The following is a 12763-nucleotide window of genomic DNA, read 5'->3' as shown; positions in this document are numbered from 1 at the left end:
TTTTGCTTTTTACAAATTACATTTATTGTCCATGTGTGCAAATTACTCTTGCCATGCACACAAGGTAAGAATACAAGGTAGGGGCTTCATAGTAACCTATGGTAGGACGCGCGCACACACACACACACACACACAAACACACACACACTTGCTCTCATACAGGATATAATTACAACTCAGTCCTCTGTGTGTGTGTGTATAATATGTAGGGGTGTATTCAACTAAGGATTTTCATAGTCGAATCTGATTTGTCAGTTTTTCCCTTTAGTTGACTAATAGTCGAATCAGGTTTATTTTTATTTTTATTTTTTTTAGAGCACCTTAAACGGGATCCCGTTATCATTCAGGACGTTTTTCCTCTTCAAAGTAAAAACCTAAAACACTCAGACAAATGAATAAATACGGTAGGTTGGCTTTATTCAGCTTTTATTTATTTACTTATTTATTTTTTTATGAAACGTTAGAGAACATTAACCGTCAGTGCGCATTGCGCATATAGAACTGTCAGAGAGGCACTGTGCAACATGTCAAAAATATTTTAAATAAAATTTGCCTGCCTGAAAATATAAACAAAATTGCCACACAACAGCAAAAGAATATAAGTAAAGGTTCAAGTAACGGGGTTTAAAAGCAAACAACAACAATAAATGTTTATAGGCCTACTTGCAGAGACGCACCGCGATGAGACAAGAGGACATGACTAAAACGACAAACTTTTTTTCGCCCTTCGCATTTTAAATGGCATGCCATGTTGGTTGTTGTCATGCGAAATGAAAGACGTTGATGACATAACTTGCACTTTACTTTGTTTGATTCATCTTTATGTTTTTCAAAATACTTTTGAAGTTTTTTAGTAGCCATTATAATCTCGGCAGATGCTGCGCGTATTCTGTAGCGTGTTCGGCTCCGCTCGTTTGGATTGTGCAACTGCAGGGTGTGATTTATTAATGTGTAGTAAGGAAGATGCATATTGTTAATGCGCAAACATCATTTTTAAATATTTATTAACAGAAATTAGGATGATTTTATTTGACAAAAGGCTATATATAACAAAAACAAAGACATTTCATATAACAACTAATGCTTAGCTGCATCCTTGGGCACCCCCATGCAGTTAGAATGGTACATTCGACTATGATGTTCATAGTCGACTAGGGGGTATAGTCGACTATAGTCGAATCAGCGACTATTGCAGGTCACCCCTAATAATATGACTATACTTTATTTGAATAGTATATTTATACCATACATACCAACAGGGATACTAATCATAACACTCATGTGAGTATATCAGGCAAAGTAGCTCAGCCAAAAATACCCAGGCAAATATCCAGGTTTTTGGACTGTTTACTAGATTTATTAAAAATGAAAAACTGAAAATTTCCCATTTATATTAGTATTCAGGCTGTTTACTTAGTACTTAGTTAAAGCATCATTGGCAGTAATAACAACCTCTTCTTGGGAGTGATCCTACAGGCTTGGCAAGGATTCTGTTGGTTCTTTCTCCCATTCTTCTGGGCAAGACTGTTCAAGCTCAGCCAGGTTTGATGGGAAGTGCGAGCGCAGAGCTTTTTTCAGGAGTCTTCAGGGATGACTCTGCTGGGTTCGGGTCTGGATACTGACTGGGCCTCTCCAGGACTTTCAAAGTTTTCACAAACTCACACCTGCATTCTCTTGGCGGTATGCTTTGGGTTGTTTTGTTGAAATGTACATCTTTGTTCTAGCTCAAGACCTTGAACACTCTGGAAAAAGTTGCATCCTGTTAGTCTTCCAGTCCATGTCACAGAAAATCTCCAGAGCATGATACCACCACCACGGTGTTTGACTGTAGGGATGGTATTAACGAGATCATGCCCAGTGACTGAAATCCTTTATATATCCCCCTGGGAATTGTTACCAAATAGTTAAATCTTCACTTTACCAGACTATTAGATCTTGCTTCTCAAGGTCTGAGAGTTCTGTGGGTGCCTTTTGGCAAACTCCAAATGGGCTTCAATGTCCATTTAGTGAGGAGATGCTTCTGTCTGGCCACCTACCATAAAGGCCTGATTGGTGATGCTGCACTGATGGTTGTCCTTCTGGATGGTTCTCCTATCTCCACAAAAGAACTCTGGATTTCATTTGTTGTGACTGTTGGGTTCTTGTTTCCCTGTTTAACCAAGGCCCTTTGCCCCCAATTACTGACTGGACAACCCAGCTCTAGAAAGACTGTTGGTGGTTACAAACTTTTGAGAATGATACAGGCGACCATGCTCTTGTACAATCCCCCAGTCCTGTGTCACAATCCTGTCTACAAACAATTCTCACCACCTCATTATTTGGTGTTCACTCTGACAAACACAATCATCTGTGAGACCTTATATAAACAGGTCCCTTTTCTAACTTTGCCCAATCCACTTTATTAATTATTCTGAAGTATAATAAATAATGATTCTAAAGTATAATAAATAATAATGTATTCATTATTAATCTGTAATTAATATTCTGATTTGTTACATATGTTATATAAACACTACTAGCAAATTATATCTATGATATATATGGAGAGTGAGAGAGAGACTAGACATTGGACACACACACACACACACACTTGCTCTCATACAGGATATAATTACAATTCAGTCCTTAGAAACTCCAAATTATTAATTAGAAAACTCATAGTCAAAGATGGAGTATTTCTGCTATATCTGACTTCAGTGCTCAGAATATACTTTTGGGACACCAATAGCAACACTTCATATCTATACCTACATTATGCCTTTATCACATATTACAGTTAACGTTAAGTTGTTGTTACTGTTATTCAGGGGTTTATTTTTTGTTACCTGATGTTTAAATTGAGCCCAAAGTAAGTAAACTGCAATGTAGCCTGAACCATAAGATGTATGGAGAGTAATTAGGAGCAGGCATACAGAGTAGGCGTTTCTATTCAAGCAGGCCTGTGTGTGACGCATGGCATTTGACACGCCTTTTCTGTTAAATAACTCTACGCTTCATTACAATACCGAGGCATTTTGCTACGATTACGATATAATAACAGTAAACGCCACCAACTGGGACAAAGCCTTCTAAAAACTGAATGCAATTTCAAAACAAACGGAGTGGGTGGACGCATGAGAACAGGGACGCTTCCTCAGAGCGGACGCTTGTCATTAACAAACGCAGTTGTGTCACTTGCTCGCATGTGTTCTGGCGGCTCGGGCTAACAGCACGGGATTGTGGATACCACACCGCAAGCTTTAATTGTGTTCACAGTGAAAAATGTGCGATTGGAATACATGTAAAAACAGACAAGAAACACACACCCACACGGCCTCATGAACCCACACGTGGTGAAATATCCAACATTACCGCTCATAGTATTAAAATGATCTCCAGTCTGCATGGTAATCACTGATTTAGTTGTGCACCCGAAAGCCATTTTATTTGCATGAGTTAAAATACAGATGTTCAAACATCCATCCACACATTTATTATAGTGTCCTGTCCTCCAAACCTTTGGAGACTGGTCCTGTCTGGGTGTTTGTTTGGGGGTTTGTTTCTCTTTCCCTCTCAGCAGGAAAATGACCTCCAGCAGAAAGTCAGTGAACCATACAGCTTTGTTTACTTTTGTTCGTCCTATAAAAAATAAAACAAAAAGGCCTCTTTAACCGTGCAAGACTCGGGAGACTGCACTCCCCTACCACGCTACAATATCAGGCCATATTAAAAAAAAGGGGGAGAGAGAGAGTGAGAGAGAGAGAGAGAGAGAGAGAGAGAGAGAGAGAGAGAGAGAGGAATGGGGGAGTTTTTCAGGACAATTTTGAACTCTGAAGGTCAGACCATTTTTATGGAACATTCTCCACTTCATTTTTCTGTTCACCACCACTTTCTCTCTCTCTCTCTCTCTCTCTCTCTCTCACTTCCTCTCACCCCTCCCCTCCAACATTCATCACCATGTTGAATCCTATATGAACAAGATGTTCTTTACAATGCAGCCATGGCAATGTGGGCTTGGGTTCTGGGGACTGGAGAGTGATTGGGGTGGTGTTGGGGGAGGGTTAGGGTGGTGTTGGGGGAGGGTTAGGGTGGTGCGGGAGGGTTAGGGTGGTGTTGGGGGAGGGTTAAGCCTGGTTTATACTTTCGCGAGCGTCCGTAGCGCGCGACTCCGCACACCTCGCGCGACCCTGCGCGAGCGGTGTAGGCGTTTATACTCGCGAGCGTCGCTGCAGTGTTCTCCGAAACGATAGGTGGCAATAGGTGGCAGTGGAGAATAAAAAACCTCTGCAAAACCGGGGAAAGAACATTTTACCTGACCAGAGACCGTATATATACACCAGGCATCAAACATAAATATGGCTTTGCAATGTTGTCCGAAACGATATGTGGTAGTATAAATAAACACCCCTCAAAAAAAAGGGAATGAACATTTACCTGACGCATTTTGATGTTGCTTTGTGTTTCAGGTTTGAAAAGTGCTGGAATTTAGTCTAAAGTACATTAAAATGTTGAAATTACGTTAACAAATACGAGCCTCTTGTAATTCCAGAACAAAACATGAGAGAACGTGAAGACGTTAAGATTGGGCGTTTTGAAAATAAACAACCATTAAATAATGTGATAAAAAGCGAATTATTTCGAGTATATGTATTAATATTTAACTTAATTATGTTTATCGTGCTGGAAAATATTGAAATGGACCTTGAAAGTGCCGTACAAGTGCTTTAATTACACCTTGTTTAGGTGTATGAACCCTGCAAACATGACTTTGTCGATCGCGCTGAAGCGCGGCGCGCGAAGTTACAAAATTCGAGAGGTGCACGACCGTCGCGCACGGGCGGAGCCACAGCGATTACGTCATTTTCGCCGCGCGGACCGCGCGGTCAAGTATAAACCAGGCTTTAGGGTGGTGTTGGGGTTAGGGTGTGTGAGGTTTGTATCTGCTGGGATCTGTGGTTGTTCTTCATTGGTCTTAATGAAGTGAATTACTGTGCAAAGAAAGGACGTTGATAGATGAAGGAGAGCTAGCCCTTGATCAGCGGTGGAGGATTCAGTAAAAACACTCTTGAAAACGCACCCGGCTTCAGCACGTTAAACATGTTCCATTCTCACCATCTCATCCACCCAGAAGACGCAGCCAGGCGAGGGACGGCGGCAATTGCCCTTCCGCTGTCTAATAATCACGAGTTCATCAGAGTTCACACAGAAGCCTGAGCTACCATACACTCACACTCACTGGGGAGAGCTGCAGATCACGATTAGCAAATGGCAGACTAGGTTAGCAGCACCTCGTGAAGGTGGGTGATATGGTAGCTCGTTAGTAATCTAGGCTAATTAGCACTCCCGGCTTATGCTCGAGCGCAGTGCTAAATGACTGCTGGTGAAATCTGATCACACCTCAGGCCTCTGTGCTTAAGTGCAGTTTGACTGTCTGACCACGTACTTACCAGATGCACTGCTTCTCTGAAAAAGAACTAAAAAACCGTTCTGTTGGGTCTTCTACTGGAACTGGAGATCCTGTCAATGACTGTCCCGCATAAAGCCAGTGGGTTTCATGAATAAATAAATAAATAAATAAATAACCCTTACAAAAGACCCGATACCTGGGTCAGAAGAGACTTGCATGGAGCTTGCATGGATGTTTCATCACAGCTCTCCCTACTACTAGCCGATGTGGCACACCTTGCCACGAATTCCCTCCATAACTCTGTTCCATCTGTTCTGCTCGGAGGAATACGCCTGCACCCGCCTTCCAGACAGCAGGAGGGACGGGGTCATGCTAGAGAACGGAGAGAGAGATAGCGGCCTGGGGCGAGCCCGGCCATCTCTGCTTGCCGGATGACGAAAGGGTTTGGGCAAACCTCCCGTGCCCACTTGCATGTGCACCGGTGGGTGTAGGAGAAAAGACGGCACTTCAAGGGCGGGACCAGGACGTGCACGGACGGCTCTTGCGAAGGAGAAATGATGGACAACAGCAGGAGCGGGACCCGAGTGAAGGCGCAACCAATCACAAACTGAGCTCTCAAAGCCACGAGTGAGCGATGTGCTGTAGCTCGTCAGCGATTGGTCACCTTCTGGAGCCTAGCCGACGCCCTCTCGGAGAGCCTCATCGAGGAGGGAATAATCGGTGTTAATGCAAAGTGCTGACAAATGTTCAAACAGCGCGTTCCGGAATCTTCTGGCAGCTGTTTGTTTATGCTATTTACATGGAAAGGGAATCCATCAAGAAAAATAAGTGGAAGCCATTACTTGCAGCATAAAATTCCGTCGTCACTGTTGGCACACGCACAATATGTGTAATGAAGGAAGTGAGATCCGCAAATGGCCTCTCGTGCTATTTATTTTAGATTAAGCAATGACACTTGCTGTATGTCACTGGCTTTGTGAAAGATCACCAAACTTTCTCAGTCTCTGACTGGCTTAAAGTTTAACTTGGGCAACTGATGCCTTGAAAACGCCTCATACCAAGAAACAAGTAAGCCTTGTCTCAGGTCATTACACACTGATATAAACTACCCATGAAAGGCAGTGACAGTGACTTCCAGATGAACAACAGAGAAAGAATCATACGCGGCAAAAAGTTGAGGACGAAAAGAAATGAGCAGCACACAGAAAGCTCTGCAAACATATCATAAATACTTATTGCATCTGCTCCAGTAAGATAGAGACCAGGGTGGGACGGAGGTATTCATAGTGCTGCCCTATCAGGAACTATTCTCCACTGGCCTCTCTATTGGATTCCAGTGGTCTGTCTGCTTCGTATGAGCATTTTTATGCACACACACACGCACACACACACACACACACACACACACACACACACACACACACACACACACACACACACACACACACCCTCTCTGCTCTTTCTGTCTGGATGAGCTCTTTGTGTATTCTGTCTCCAGCGTGCTGCACAATAGCTGATGACCAGCTGCTGAGACGACTCCAATTCCTTGGTGAAGCACTGCGGTGTGTGCAGAGATACGGCAACACCAGCGCTGCCTTCCCCTGATTCACCATGGGAGTCCCATTACTCAGCAAACCATATGGTCTAATCTACCTTGCCGAAAAAAAAGAAACATGCATTGATCAAACATTTACGGATATTGTTTTGGGGCTCTGTGGACAATACTGTGTGACTTGAATATAGTCTCTTGTAATGAAGCAAAACTTAGAATTAATTTAGGTTTTTAAGCTTTCTGACAAAGTCGATGCTATGTGTAAGAGCACAGCTATATAGATGGGGGCGCGATGGTGCAGTGTGAAGACAGCTGTTCTGAGACGTCTCTCACACACTCTATAAGACCAAGATGAGACACACAATAATAATGGCCCTCTTGGTCAGGACGCAGATAAACTGGCCTACTGGACATCTGCCAAGTCAAGTCTATCTTTAATTATTTTGGTTTTGTCATGTTTAATATTGCACCAAACTGACTCAGAAAAATGTTAAATAGCAAAATCAGGTTTAGGGAAGTTCAGAAAGGAATTCTTACAGAAGTTTAAGTGTTGGACAAATCAGGACACATACCATACCACCATTCAGATAACACAAGATATGTGTGTACTCTGGATTTCATAAATACACATAACAGTCACTTCAGAAATCACTTTCACGTTAGAAATCATTTCAAGTGTGCTCCCATGACAAATCTATTGTCCACGTCTCTTTTTTCATTTCCTATACACTGCGATAACTGCATATTCTAACCTTCTGCACCCAAGAGATGACGGGCGCTGTGTGTTCCTCCATCTCTTTAGATTCCCATTCAGAAACGGAGGAGGAGCTCAGAGGAGCGTTTCAACGGAGACAGAGCTTCCACATCCAGACACAACACCACACCAGGCCTCCATCTTGGCGAAAGAGGAAATGGGAGGGTCCTAAACAGAGCCAAGCCTCCGACTGGCACCTCATACCAACACAAACTCCCTTTCAAAACCATGAAAAAATGTGAGCTCCGTGAGACAGGCACCATTGTGTAGGAGAAACAACATATTTCTCCCATTTAATTACACAGAGCCCCGCTGTTCAAAAACACAGCATTAAAATTTCATGAGGACAACGGCTAAAATATCTAATATAGCTGTGCCAAAATGAAAGCCTCCCCTCTGCAGTCTGCTTTATGCCACAGACCCTGAGAGCAGCGTGCGACGCGCCAGCCGACAGCACTGGCACGGCCTCCTCAGATCTGGGATTAAAACCCTACAGCAACCCAAACCCTACCAACGCCAGCGGAAATGGACGCCAGGTTGACGCGAACAGCCTATTTGCGACCGTGGGAAACTTCGACGAATGCTGAGGCACTGGTGCACTCGGTCTGTCCGGACTTTTTCTAGACTTTCCGAAAGTCGGCTGCTAACTTTCTAACAGTTGAATGCGTCGCTATTGGTATGGCTGGTGTGAAAGGGCCTTGATATCAGCGTAATTCCAGAGAACATTCTCAATACTGTGCCTGCACAATTCAGCTCTTCCTCTGATTGCTTTAATGCCTCTGTGCTGTAGACCCATCTGACTTTACCTAAGAATGAAATTCTTCCCTTCTTTCTTTCTTTATTATATTTATATGAATGCTTTTCTCATAGACAAGGTTGCTTCACAAAGAACTCAGGCTTGAGAAGGGAATAAATAAACAAATAAATAAATAAATAAATAAAGTTGAGGAGTTGAGAAAGTATTGAGTGAAAAAGTACATCTGCTCAGACATCGTTTTGCCGTACATTAGCATGGCTCGAACGGCGGCTGGATCTGAGCTCACGGGCCTCCCCAGGACAGACGGCCATTGGTCAAGCATTTGATCAGTGACGACCCCCCCCACATCACATCAGTCTCGAGTCATTAGTCATTAGAGCCAGATGACAGTGTACTTTTAATGATTCTCACGGGTTATATTTCATCTGGGTTTACGTAGCTCGGCTCAAAGAAATGTGCGCACCTGGTGATAAATCAATCTCCAGGAGATGACCAGGCTGTGCTTGATATCATGACAACTAAGGTTCCTCAAGCAGACTTCACTCCACCAGCCATGTTTTCTTCTTCCTGCAAGTTCAACATTAATGCTGAGGAATATGTATTCTCCCTTGCTCCAACCCACAAAGTAGAATTATTCATGAATTATTGAAATGAAAAAAGTACACCATTAATCAGAAGCTCGTAAGCTCCACTTTAGCCTGATGGAGGAATTAAAATGTATGTCCATTTAAATCTATGGTGATTTAATTCTATGCTGGTTTAATTCTATGGTGTGACTCGGTACACGTCTCAACACCCTTTAACGTGTAATCACTTAGTCCAGTCACAGGCGTCTCACAGCAGAGTCTCACCTAAGGTCACTTAATGGACTTCATGTCTTCTTCTCAGGAGCGGGGGGGGGGGGGGGGGGGGGGGGGGGGGTAAATGTGTGAGGAAAAGAAACAGGACAATATCTTTGCTGGTGGCGAGTGTAAGGCCTTGGGTTTCACTCATCAAGACACACGTGGGCCAGGGATCTGTAAATGTGTTAGTGCAGTCACCATCAGCATCATTATGCAACTTCTAAATGAGATGGTACACGTCACGTGTCCTCCACTAAACGCAAAAAAAACTGTGTGCCTTCTGGATTCACCGACAGCTGCGATAGAGCACTTAAGTAAAACAGATGTGAAAGTGTCACCAGCGCGAGGCGAGGCGGCCGGGAGGTGTGCCGTCGGCAGACGGAGGGGCGTGACGCGCCACCAAGGGCTCAAACATTCCATCACCGCACATCTGCAGTGGACCCGGGTCCACGCAGGAGCCCCAGTCTGGAGCGTCGGAGACTGTAATGGATTATTCTCCAACAACCTGGACTGCATCGTGATGAGATTCTGGAGAGAATCAGCAGAGGCCAGACCTGGAGAGTGCAGGTTAAACCTAGAGTAACACTTAAGATTTAACGGGAAACCCAGACCTCCTGGATTATTTATTTATGTATTTCTTTATTTATTTCATTTATTTATTGTCTTTTTGCCGTCAGAAGCATCAGCGCAGACCGTTGGGGCCAGAGCTATCTGCTTCTATTTTTTGGTGAGCAGTTGAGTTGAGCTAACCATATTCTCCATGGCATTACTCCAGTCTATTCCAACCCTTCAGATGCTGAATGAGGGCCAGGAGCTCCAGGGGTAGAGGGGTGGAGCTCCAGGGGTGTAGGGGTGGAGCTTGAGGGGTGGAGGGGTGAATGGTGCTGCTCCAGCAGAGGCAAACTGAACATCCGAAGTTCCAATTTAATGCAAAGGATCTGGCAAGGCTGTAGTGGCAACACTTGGGCTGTGGGATTAAGGGTGTGGTGATTAGGGATGTGGGATTAAGGGAGAGGTGTTGAGGGATTAAGGGTGTGGTGATTAGGGATTAAGGGCGTGGTGATTAGGGATGTGGGATTAAGGGAGAGGTGTTGAGGGATTAAGGGTGTGGTGATTAGGGATGTGGGATTAAGGGTGTGGTGATTAGGGATGTGGGATTAAGGGTGTGGTGATTAGGGATGTGGGATTAAGGGAGAGGTGTTGAGGGATTAAGGGTGTGGTGATTAGGGATGTGGGATTAAGGGAGAGGTGTTGAGGGATTAAGGGTGTGGTGCTGAGGGATGTGGGATTAAGGGAGAGGTGTTGAGGGATTAAGGGTCTGGTGCTGAGGGATGTGGGATTAAGGGAGAGGTGTTGAGGGATTAAGGGTCTGGTGCTGAGGGATGTGGGATTAAGGGAGAGGTGTTGAGGGATTAAGGGTGTGGTGCTGAGGGATGTGGGATTAAGGGAGAGGTGTTGAGGGATTAAGGGTGTGGTGCTGAGGGATGTGGGATTAAGGGAGAGGTGTTGAGGGATTAAGGGTCTGGTGCTGAGGGATGTGGGATTAAGGGAGAGGTGTTGAGGGATTAAGGGTCTGGTGCTGAGGGATGTGGGATTAAGGGAGAGGTGTTGAGGGATTAAGGGTGTGGTGCTGAGGGATGTGGGATTAAGGGAGAGGTGTTGAGGGATTAAGGGTCTGGTGCTGAGGGATGTGGGATTAAGGGAGAGGTGTTGAGGGCTGTGTTATGAATGGAACAGCCTCTCCGGAGAGGTCAGTCAGACGCCGTGTCTCCAGGCTAGGATCGCTCTTTTGACAAGACTGTACATAAACAGCGCTTCCCAAATGACTGTTGGCTGGTGATGACCCCAATTACAGCTCCTGGCCTGCATCCAAATTAAACCCATCAGGATGGACACAGATGGAAAGTTGTTATTCAGAAGAAAGACGAGCGATAACAGAGGGGAGCAGGAATGCTGAAATGGACATGTCACGTCCCAGGATAGAAGTCATGATTCGGAACTAATAGAACTTTGGTTTACTTTTAAATACGCCTTCGGGGAGACAGACTATGCCAAAACAATAAAACGTTCAGTGATGGTCAAAGGCAGCCTTGCTGTCTGCCTCTCACCAGCTTTTCAGTGATCACATCTATTATACTCTACAGCGACTTTTAAACTCAACAGTGTGAAGTTCTGGGTCTTCAGCAAACCTTTTATTCACAAAATACCACCTTGGTCTTCTGGATACAAAAACACAATAATGCACATAACAATGGAAAGGATTTGATATATGGGTTCTATTAGGTTAGTTGATTGACGTTTACAGTGAACAATACATGTAAGCACTGTAAAGCAATGACCCTTGCCGTTCAAGCAACACAGAAGCATATGGCCACACACAACCTCTTATGTATCATCAAATGAAGTTTCACGTACTCCCCCCTGGCACTAACGATCTTCTGCCCTGAAGAATCGGCTTTTAGCGATTTTACATCCTAGCGCCTCCTGGAAGGTTCGGGCTGCTACGTGTGTCTTTTTCTCAGGGAGTTCGTGAGCGCCGGGTCTTATCAGGACACTTAGCATTCCCTGTCCGCCCCCAAGGGCCTCACGGGCCAGTGCGAAAAAGCTGCTATCGTATCTGACCAGCAGTGGAGAAAGCAAAAGCATTTGAGTGTTTATCACAGTGGAAGCGATTACGCTATGACACATGGACTGGCCTCTGTGTCATGGCTGCCTCTGAGCCAAAAGCTCATTACACTTTATCCATTGTAATTCCTCCAGTCACACCAAACTCATTTACTTAATGTATGAGAGCTATTAGTCACGTCCAACACGGCATGGACCAAACAGCAAGGGGCAGAGAGGGCATTACGATGATATTTCAAGAGAATCATTAGAGGACATGAGCTTGGGATCCAAAACTCTTTTGAGAGTGGAAAATGAGGCTGTTCTCTGAGGTAGAAAGGACTTATTTATAGGTTGGAAAAATTCTAGACAGAATAAATTGAACTGTTGTTAAAAGCTAAACTTTGCCGATTACTCTTAACTTAACCCCATCAATCCGTATTTGCCTAAGATTCATCAAATGCAGGTTCAGGTGCCCAGTTTGCACGGACTGTCGTGCATGTAACAAAGTATCAGGCCCTCTTTCCTACTGTTTTTTGCAGCGTCTGTTGTCACAGCTCCATCTTTTCACCTCTCAAAAAGAAGAGCTCTTTCTCAGGAGTTAACAAAATCAAGCCAAAGCACCATAATATCGCTTATGTAAAAAATTATGAAAATGTACATGTTCAACCTGCAGTGAGTCGTTAATAAGCAGGGGGAACATTCCACTAACTGAGGGGAAAAAACTACTCCCAGGAGTAAACAATTAATTGTGTAAAAGCACTCGGCAATTACTGATCAAAGCAGACACTAAAGTGCACACATCCGCAGCTTTGAAGAACTTTAATATAACACCTACATGCCTACGGGCCTTACCGGTTCATCAATT

At 44.2% G+C, this 12763-nt stretch overlaps 1 protein-coding gene across 7 annotated transcripts in view; it reads right to left on the bottom strand.

Annotated features, from left to right (window-relative positions):
• fhit (fragile histidine triad diadenosine triphosphatase) overlaps positions 1-12763 on the bottom strand; it is a 179708-nt gene that overhangs the window by 71976 nt on the left and 94969 nt on the right. Inside the window, exon 4 of one of the 7 annotated variants that reach the window (XM_076989197.1) lies at positions 11595-12763. This exon is cut by the window's right edge and continues 814 nt beyond it. The exons of the other annotated variants lie outside the window; for them this stretch is intronic. The gene's annotated coding sequence lies outside the window, so the exon portion shown is untranslated. Of the gene's footprint in view, positions 1-11594 lie in introns of those variants that run through there. 7 annotated transcript variants of the gene reach the window in all.

The sequence above is a fragment of the Brachyhypopomus gauderio genome, unplaced genomic scaffold, assembly GCF_052324685.1.
Source record: "Brachyhypopomus gauderio isolate BG-103 unplaced genomic scaffold, BGAUD_0.2 sc66, whole genome shotgun sequence".
Classification (NCBI taxonomy): Eukaryota; Metazoa; Chordata; class Actinopteri; order Gymnotiformes; family Hypopomidae; genus Brachyhypopomus; species Brachyhypopomus gauderio.
Note: the sequence above shows the minus strand (reverse complement) of the source record. Positions and strands in the feature narration are given on the sequence as shown.